A 9,466-nucleotide genomic window follows, 5' to 3' on the forward strand; every position below is an offset into this window, starting at 1 on the left:
AGATCTACCATACAATTTCTTCAAGACTTTCCGTACTCCTGATTTGTTTGCATCTTGTTTCAACATTCTCCTAAACAGGCAGTGACAAGACTCGATAAAACTACTAGTTAAAAAAGACATTCAAGCAATACGGAGACTCAGCAAGTCTTGGAAGTCATGTTGGAAGATCTATCTGGCATTCTGACGATTTCAAAAGGAAATGCATCACGTTCATCAAAAAGTTTACTCTTAGAAATAACTTATTTTAAATTTGAATATCAAGATCCAAAAATGAAGCAATTTTATTACCATGTTCCTTCTTTAATTCTAACTCAGGTGGATAGATATATTTTAGAATTTTTTTCAAATTCAAGACGACTCGAAAATTTCGCACAGTGCACGATTATTCATAGATGATAGATAGATCATAGAATGAAACAATAATATTAAACAGCTGAAGTTGGTATTCTTGCTATTTTTTTGTCATTTTTGGCTGTTTCAGGTCTACTTTACCCAAGAAAGATACTATAATCTGAACACAGATTGCATAAATGAGGGCTGAGAAAATGTCAAAAAGCTTGAGATGCACATACTTTTGAGATGGATTTAATAATAAAATTTATTTAAAAATTTATCGAATATCTTTGTCAAGATAAATTTGCAAAATACTAAGCCGCCACAGTCAACCTTTTTTGTCCAATGAAAAGATTACGTCATGAAAAAGTTTCGCGCTAACAAAAAAGAAAGTGGATGTATAGACAGAAATGCAAAAAGACCAGCTAGAAAATATCTGAAGTGACTCCAAAATTGGAGACAAAAAACTCAGACTGGTATCGAAAATAACGGATCAGGTCCGGTTATCGTGGTCGCTGGTTGGATTCTTTAACAGTGAACAGAACTGTTAAAGAATCCGCCCCAGCGTATTTTACTGACCAAAAACTGTTTAAGAATCCGCCCCCCTTCAGTTAAAGAATCCACCCCTACTGTTTAAGAATCCACCCCTCTTCAGTTTAACAATCTGCCCCTCTTCAGTTTAACAATCCGCCCCTCTTCAGTTTAACAATCCACCCCTATTGTTTAAGAATCCGCCCCTTTTCAGTTTAAGAATCCGCCCCCCTTCAGTTTAACAATCCGCCCCTTTTCAGTTTAAGAATCCACCCCTCTTCAGTTTAACAATCCACCCCTTTTCAGTTTAAGAATCCACCCCTCTTCAGTTTAACAATCCACCCCTTTTCAGTTTAACAATCCACCCCTTTTCAGTTTAACAATCCGTTCCTCTTTAGTTTAACAATCTCCCCCCCCCCCTTATTAATCTGATAGCAGCTCATTTGATTCATCAAAAAATTTTACAAATCCGTGCGGATAGTCTAGTAACTACATGACAGGACAAAGACTTTCCTTCAATCAGATTATTTTGCTTACTTTAAAGCAGTCGCCCGTCTGTTAACCCAAGAAGTGCCAATGTCGGATATATCCAACACGGCTTTTGGAGATGAGGATAAAACCATCCTGACAATTATTTTTCAACTTGAAATCTTTGTTTTTTGCCTAAGTTGATGGCAATGAAATGTATGAATTACTCTTTCTTGCCCTGTCACCACATTAAATTCGTGAGCATGTCACATTTGGCTAGAGTTTTGCGGGTAATTTAACAAAAATTATTGTTGGATAATGGTCGGCGTTTCAACCTAACCAAAGCCTCTTTATAAGGTCACAAAGACCGACAAAGACAAACAAATTTCTCTAAGGGTCTCGTCGTTTTAAAAATAGACCAAAGTGTTGTCTCTTTAAGCGTTGAAGTTTTGGCGAAATTATTCGAAATCAATGTTTCAATGTTTCTTTTTTTTTTAAACCTATTTATAGGTCGCTTTATCGGCAAATTTTATTTCAGTGAAAATGAGTCTGTAACGTGTAAGGTTTAAATTCACAAATTCACGCGCAAAAATGTCTGCTTTCATGGTCACACAAACACTTTGTTTCACGCATTCACGCACACGTTCAACTCAATTGACGCACAAAAAAAATCCATTTAACGCATTCACGACAGCAAAAAAGGCCATTTACGCAGACCTCAAAGCTCCCATTCCGAAAGGGTTGAAAAGTAGCCCACTATTCCGAGATAGGATCTAATCCGTTCTGTGGAAGGCTTACTTCAGAAGCTGAAAAGTTTTAATGGTTTGTGCAGCAGGCATTCATGTAATCTTTTCAACAATTTACGGACGGATTTTTTAAAACTTTCACGCTAAATCGGGGAAATCGGGCAAAATTCTTCAATTCACGATATTTATCGAACGAAAGTTCTCCAATGCATCACGTGCAAAGATAAATTCAAAATTCATGTATCCACACAACGTATAACGTATCCGTATTATTCACGCAATCCTCCAAATTACGGAGAGATCTGATAAAAAGATCCCTCGATTTAGATATAAATTGCCACATCCTTTTAGGGCAGAGCGTGGTGTGCGCAGAATTTTCATGATCTGTTATGATATTAAGTTATCACGGAATTAATTAATGTGAATGAATAAAACCTTAAAAATCCAATCCAAGTAATTTGAAGGTAAATATAGCCAAATACGGGCCTTTATGTTGGCAAAAGAAAACTTCTTAGTCTTCGTTTTGGAAAATCACCAAAGTTTGAAAGAAAATGCAAAAGGTCACAAAAAGTTTTCAGTTTTGCGAAATTTAATAATGCGAATTTGTGCCCATTACTTCCGCATTGAGTTATTTCACATCGATGTATTCTCGCATTGATTTATTTCATTGAGGTAAGCATATCCAGCCTGAGATTTGGATTTGAATTTGGGTCTGATTTTTTTAAAGCTAACATCTACCGCTTATCCCGCTCTGCCTAAAACAAACTGCCTTCGAAGGCCTAAAAGAAAAAGTTATTAGCAACGAGCTACACGCTTTTTTTTTATAAGAATACACTTTATAAGAATGTCCATGATGAAAATGGCCAAAAAAGTAAGAATATGGTAAGAATATCACCATCGTAGAATTTAGCAACTGAACCTAAGAATGGCATTTTTAATGCATTTTAACCTGTAGATTGCCAATTTCGATCTTAACCTAAGAATACCGTAAGAATATTTTTGGATGATTTTCGCCAAAAAGTTAAGAATATCCATGATGGAATGAAAAAACACCATTCTTATAAAAAAAAGCGTGTATTAACCAACCTCTTATTAATTTCTAGTTTAGGGGGTATCAGTGTTTAAAGTGCGACAATTTAAGAGTTGATGACTCTAGTCTTCATTACAATAGTGGAGGGGGCGTACTGGTTGATCGGTACATCGGTATGAGGCCTTTATTGATGGGTATTTCGGGATTAAAGGAAAAGTCGATCGGTACTCGGTATTCAAACCACCGCTCGGTATCGATAATTGACACCTTTTTGTGTCTGTATTTCGGTATTTTCTGACTATTATCGGTATTTTGGGATCTTAAAGCAACCTTATTTCAAATTTACTGCCTTACATAAGGAACACACTTAACCCTTTCATTGTGACTCAATTTATGGTCAAAATTGTTCAATGTCATAGTAATAATGAGCGATCGAGTTAAACCTCTGAGCGCCAATATCGGCTCCAATGTCGGCTATAGCCAACATGGGGTATGCAGGAGGGCGAAGCCTTCCTGCCAGTCCCATTTTCGACTTGAAATCATCATTTTTAGTTGATGGAAATGAAATGCACTTTCAGGATCAAGACAAAAAAGTTGCAAATTTGTTCTTTTTGGAGAGATTTTGGCCTTTGAAGTCAAAAAATGCCAAAATTTCCCAAAAACTCACTTTTTTGAGATTTTGACCATTTTTTGGCCATATTTGGACGACGAGTGAACGAAACTCCAAAGAATTTGCCTCAGATATTCTAGATTCTGTCCTCTAGCGAATAGAATTGAAACAGGAGTGATCTGAAGCCGCACCACCTAAGAAATTTACCGTCAGGTAAGTCAGGGTCACGCAGCAGCCCTGACTTTTTTAGAATGAATAAACGCCGCCCACCCCGCCCTGCCTAAAATAGGCGGCACCGAATGCGCCTTAAAAGAATAAGAAGACTCTCATCTATCTAACGAGCTATAAATCAACCTCTTCTTGTTCAGGAGATAGTCGTTTAAAGTCTGAGCTAGCTCATTTTACCAAAAAAACAACCAAAAAAGGGCCCTGGCAATCAACGGGTTAAGAACATTGATCTATGCTTATGAATAGTGTTTCTTATAAATTATAGTTCAAAAATTGGGTTTAGTCATTATCAAACATTTCACAATTCCACATAAGTAAAATGTCAAGCATATCTAACTAATCTGAATCGAAAAACTGTTTTTTTTACTAATTTGCTTATGAAAAAGATCAAATTAGGGTTACTTTCTTATGAAAACACTGCAAGTGACCCAATGATCCAAACCGAAACTCAGAGACTTTCTTGAAATTCAGTTTCATGACCAAAAACACATTTGTCCAATCAAAACAGTAAATGATTTGATTTAGTTTAGAACGTTAGTTTATGCTCATAAATAGTGATTCTTATGGAAAAAAGTTCCAGTTCTAAGCCTTGAAATTTTTTCAAAATAAAATAATAAAATCTACTTTAGCCATCTTTTACATATGATGCTAGCCTACTCAAATACAAAACTTTAGAAAATAAATCGTTTTTGTGGGAACTGCTCCAAAAGCAGGCTCTTAAACAGAGGGGTGAATTGTTAAACTGAAAAGGAGCGGATTCTTTAACTGAAGAAGGGCGGATTCTTAAACAGTAGAGGCGGATTGTTAAACTGAAGAGGCGGATTGTTAAACTGAAGAGGGGTGGATTGTTAAACAGTAGGGGTGGATTCTTTAGCGAGTTTATGTATTCGAGATAAATCGAGCAGGACGGTATAAAGCAAAGCTGACATGGGGCCGAAATCGCCGTCCACTTTGCTCGACGACGGTACAAACACCAAGATACCGTCGTCTGTTTAGGTGAGCAAAGGCGGAGCTGTACATCAACTATCGACTTTGTTTTGTATCGATTTCACTTACCGTCGCCGTCGATATCCTCCGATGCATAAACTCGGTTTTAACTGAAGAGGGGCAGATTGTTAAACTGAAGAGGGGCAGATTCTTAAACTGAAAAGGGGCGGATTGTTAAACAGTAGGGGTGGATTCTTTAACTGAAGAAGGGCGGATTGTTGAACTGAAAAGGGGTGGATTGTTAAACTGAAAAGGGGTGGATTGTTAAACTGAAAAGAGGTGGATTCTTAAACTGAAAAGGGGTGGATTCTTAAACTGAAAAGGGGTGGATTGTTAAACTGAAGAGGGGCGGATTGTTAAACTGAAGAGTGGCGGATTCTTAAACTGAAAAGGGGCGGATTCTTAAACAGTAGGGGTGGATTCTTAAACTGAAAAGGGGTGGATTGTTAAACTGAAGAGTGGCGGATTGTTAAACTGAAGGGGGGCGGATTCTTAAACTGAAAAGGGGTGGATTCTTAAACAGTAGGGGTGGATTGTTAAACTGAAGAGGGGCGGATTGTTAAACTGAAGAGGGGCGGATTCTTAAACTGAAAAGGGGTGGATTCTTAAACTGAAAAGAGGTGGATTGTTAAACTGAAAAGAGGTGGATTGTTAAACTGAAGAGTGGCGGATTGTTAAACTGAAGGGGGGCGGATTCTTAAACTGAAAAGGGGTGGATTCTTAAACTGAAAAGAGGTGGATTGTTAAACTGAAAAGAGGTGGATTGTTAAACTGAAGAGTGGCGGATTCTTAAACTGAAAAGGGGCGGATTGTTAAACAGTAGGGGTGGATTCTTTAACTGAAGAAGGGCGGATTGTTGAACTGAAAAGGGGTGGATTGTTAAACTGAAGAGGGGTGGATTCTTAAACTGAAAAGGGGCAGATTCTTTAACTGAAAAGGGGCGGATTGTTAAACAGTAAGGGTGGATTCTTTAACTGAAGAAGGGCGGATTGTTGAACTGAAAAGGGGTTGATTGTTAAACTGAAGAGGGGTTGATTGTTAAACTGAAGAGGGGTGGATTGTTAAACTGAAGAGGGGTGGATTCTTAAACTGAAAAGGGGTGGATTCTTAAACTGAAAAGAGGTGGATTGTTAAACTGAAAAGGGGCAGATTCTTAAACTGAAAAGGGGCGGATTGTTAAACAGTAAGGGTGGATTCTTTAACTGAAGAAGGGCGGATTGTTGAACTGAAAAGGGGTTGATTGTTAAACTGAAGAGGGTTTGATTGTTAAACTGAAGAGGGGTGGATTGTTAAACTGAAGAGGGGTGGATTCTTAAACTGAAAAGGGGTGGATTCTTTAACTGAAGGGGGGCGGATTCTTAAACTGAAGAGGGGTTGATTGTTAAACTGAAAAGAGGTGGATTGTTAAACTGAAGAGTGGCGGATTCTTAAACTGAAAAGAGGTGGATTGTTAAACTGAAAAGGGGTGGATTCTTAAACTGAAAAGGGGCAGATTCTTAAACTGAAAAGGGGCGGATTGTTGAACTGAAAAGGGGTTGATTGTTAAACTGAAGAGGGGTTGATTGTTAAACTGAAGAGGGGTGGATTGTTAAACTGAAGAGGGGTGGATTCTTAAACTGAAAAGGGGTGGATTCTTAAACTGAAAAGAGGTGGATTGTTAAACTGAAAAGAGGTGGATTGTTAAACTGAAGAGTGGCGGATTATTAAACTGAAAAGAGGTGGATTGTTAAACTGAAAAGGGGTTGATTCTTAAACTGAAAAGGGGCAGATTCTTAAACTGAAAAGGGGCGGATTGTTGAACTGAAAAGGGGTTGATTGTTAAACTGAAGAGGGGTTGATTGTTAAACTGAAGAGGGGTGGATTGTTAAACTGAAGAGGGGTGGATTCTTAAACTGAAAAGGGGTGGATTCTTAAACTGAAAAGGGGTGGATTCTTAAACTGAAAAGAGGTGGATTGTTAAACTGAAAAGGGGCAGATTCTTAAACTGAAAAGGGGCGGATTGTTAAACAGTAAGGGTGGATTCTTTAACTGAAGAAGGGCGGATTGTTGAACTGAAAAGGGGTTGATTGTTAAACTGAAGAGGGGTTGATTGTTAAACTGAAGAGGGGTGGATTGTTAAACTGAAGAGGGGTGGATTCTTAAACTGAAAAGGGGTGGATTCTTAAACTGAAAAGAGGTGGATTCTTAAACTGAAAAGAGGTGGATTGTTAAACTGAAGAGTGGCGGATTCTTAAACTGAAAAGAGGTGGATTGTTAAACTGAAAAGGGGTGGATTGTTAAACTGAAGGGGGGCGGATTCTTAAACTGAAAAGGGGCGGATTCTTAAACAGTAGGGGTGGATTCTTAAACTGAAAAGGGGTGGATTGTTAAACTGAAGAGTGGCGGATTGTTAAACTGAAGGGGGCGGATTCTTAAACTGAAAAGGGGTGGATTCTTAAACTGAAAAGAGGTGGATTGTTAAACTGAAAAGAGGTGGATTGTTAAACTGAAGGGGGGCGGATTCTTAAACTGAAAAGAGGTGGATTGTTAAACTGAAAAGGGGTGGATTCTTAAACTGAAAAGGGGCAGATTCTTAAACTGAAAAGGGGCGGATTGTTGAACTGAAAAGGGGTTGATTGTTAAACTGAAGAGGGGTTGATTGTTAAACTGAAGAGGGGTGGATTGTTAAACTGAAGAGGGGTGGATTCTTAAACTGAAAAGGGGTGGATTCTTAAACTGAAAAGAGGTGGATTGTTAAACTGAAAAGAGGTGGATTGTTAAACTGAAGAGTGGCGGATTCTTAAACTGAAAAGAGGTGGATTGTTAAAACTGAAAAAGGGGTTGATTCTTAAACTGAAAAGGGGCAGATTCTTAAACTGAAAAGGGGCGGATTGTTGAACTGAAAAGGGGTTGATTGTTAAACTGAAGAGGGGTTGATTGTTAACTGAAGAGGGGTGGATTGTTAAACTGAAGAGGGGTGGATTCTTAAACTGAAAAGGGGTGGATTCTTAAACTGAAAAGGGGTGGATTGTTAAACTGAAAAGGGGCAGATTCTTAAACTGAAAAGGGGCGGATTGTTAAACAGTAAGGGTGGATTCTTTAACTGAAGAAGGGCGGATTGTTGAACTGAAAAGGGGTTGATTGTTAAACTGAAGAGGGGTTGATTGTTAAACTGAAGAGGGGTGGATTGTTAAACTGAAGAGGGGTGGATTCTTAAACTGAAAAGGGGTGGATTCTTAAACTGAAAAGAGGTGGATTCTTAAACTGAAAAGAGGTGGATTCTTAAACTGAAAAGAGGTGGATTGTTAAACTGAAGAGTGGCGGATTCTTAAACTGAAAAGAGGTGGATTGTTAAACTGAAAAGGGGCGGATTCTTAAACTGAAAAGGGGCGGATTCTTAAACAGTAGGGGTGGATTCTTAAACTGAAAAGGGGTGGATTGTTAAACTGAAGAGTGGCGGATTGTTAAACTGAAGGGGGCGGATTCTTAAACTGAAAAGGGGTGGATTCTTAAACTGAAAAGAGGTGGATTGTTAAACTGAAAAGAGGTGGATTGTTAAACTGAAGGGGGGCGGATTCTTAAACTGAAAAGGGGCGGATTCTTAAACAGTAGGGGTGGATTCTTAAACTGAAAAGGGGTGGATTGTTAAACTGAAGAGTGGCGGATTCTTAAACTGAAAAGGGGTGGATTCTTAAACAGTAGGGGTGGATTGTTAAACTGAAGAGGGGCGGATTGTTAAACTGAAGAGGGGTGGATTGTTAAACTGAAGAGGGGTGGATTCTTAAACAGTAGGGGTGGATTCTTTAACTGAAGGGGGGCGGATTCTTAAACAGTTTTTGGTCAGTAAAATACGCTGGGGGCGGATTCTTTAACAGTTCTGTTCACTGTTAAAGAATCCAACCAGCGACCACGATAACCGGACCTGATCCAAAATAACTATAATGGGAAAGTTTGCCTGAATTTTAAAAGCTCAAAGTGTATATATTTGCTATATTTTGGTCATTTTTGGGTGTTATAGCCCTACTCAACAGGGGTAACTTTTTACTTTTTACCTTAGTAAGATACGTACTCTTCAGGTTAGGGGGGCGTTCGAATAAACGGGGGGTTGGAGAATTTTCGAGATCTTAATAAACGGGGGGACCTAATTTCCGGGGGGGTTGGAAATCGTACTTTTGAAAACCCAAAAATAAGATAAATATAGGCCAAAATCAGGCTATTAAGAGCAAAATAAGGGACCTTCTCTTTGACAATTCTTAAAAATTGATAAATGGGGAGATTCTATTCGAAAAATTAACAAGCGGGGGGCCGTTTATTTGGAACCTAAGAGTAAAATCTGTGCAGAGAGAGATTCGAAATCCTCCATGTTCAAATATACTTTAGTCTCATCGCAAGCAAGAAGTAAGAATCTTCCTTTTTCAATCTTCTTTTATTTTTCTTCATATCATCTCTCAATATTTCAAAAACTTTTAAACTATTTTAGATTATTCAAATTTTATATAACTTTCCAACGATGAACAACTTTTTACTTTATAAATGAGTCCTAAGAAATTGCTT

This window comes from Clytia hemisphaerica, unplaced genomic scaffold (genome assembly GCF_902728285.1).
Source record: "Clytia hemisphaerica strain Z4C2 unplaced genomic scaffold, Clytia hemisphaerica genome assembly, whole genome shotgun sequence".
Classification (NCBI taxonomy): domain Eukaryota; kingdom Metazoa; phylum Cnidaria; class Hydrozoa; order Leptothecata; family Clytiidae; genus Clytia; species Clytia hemisphaerica.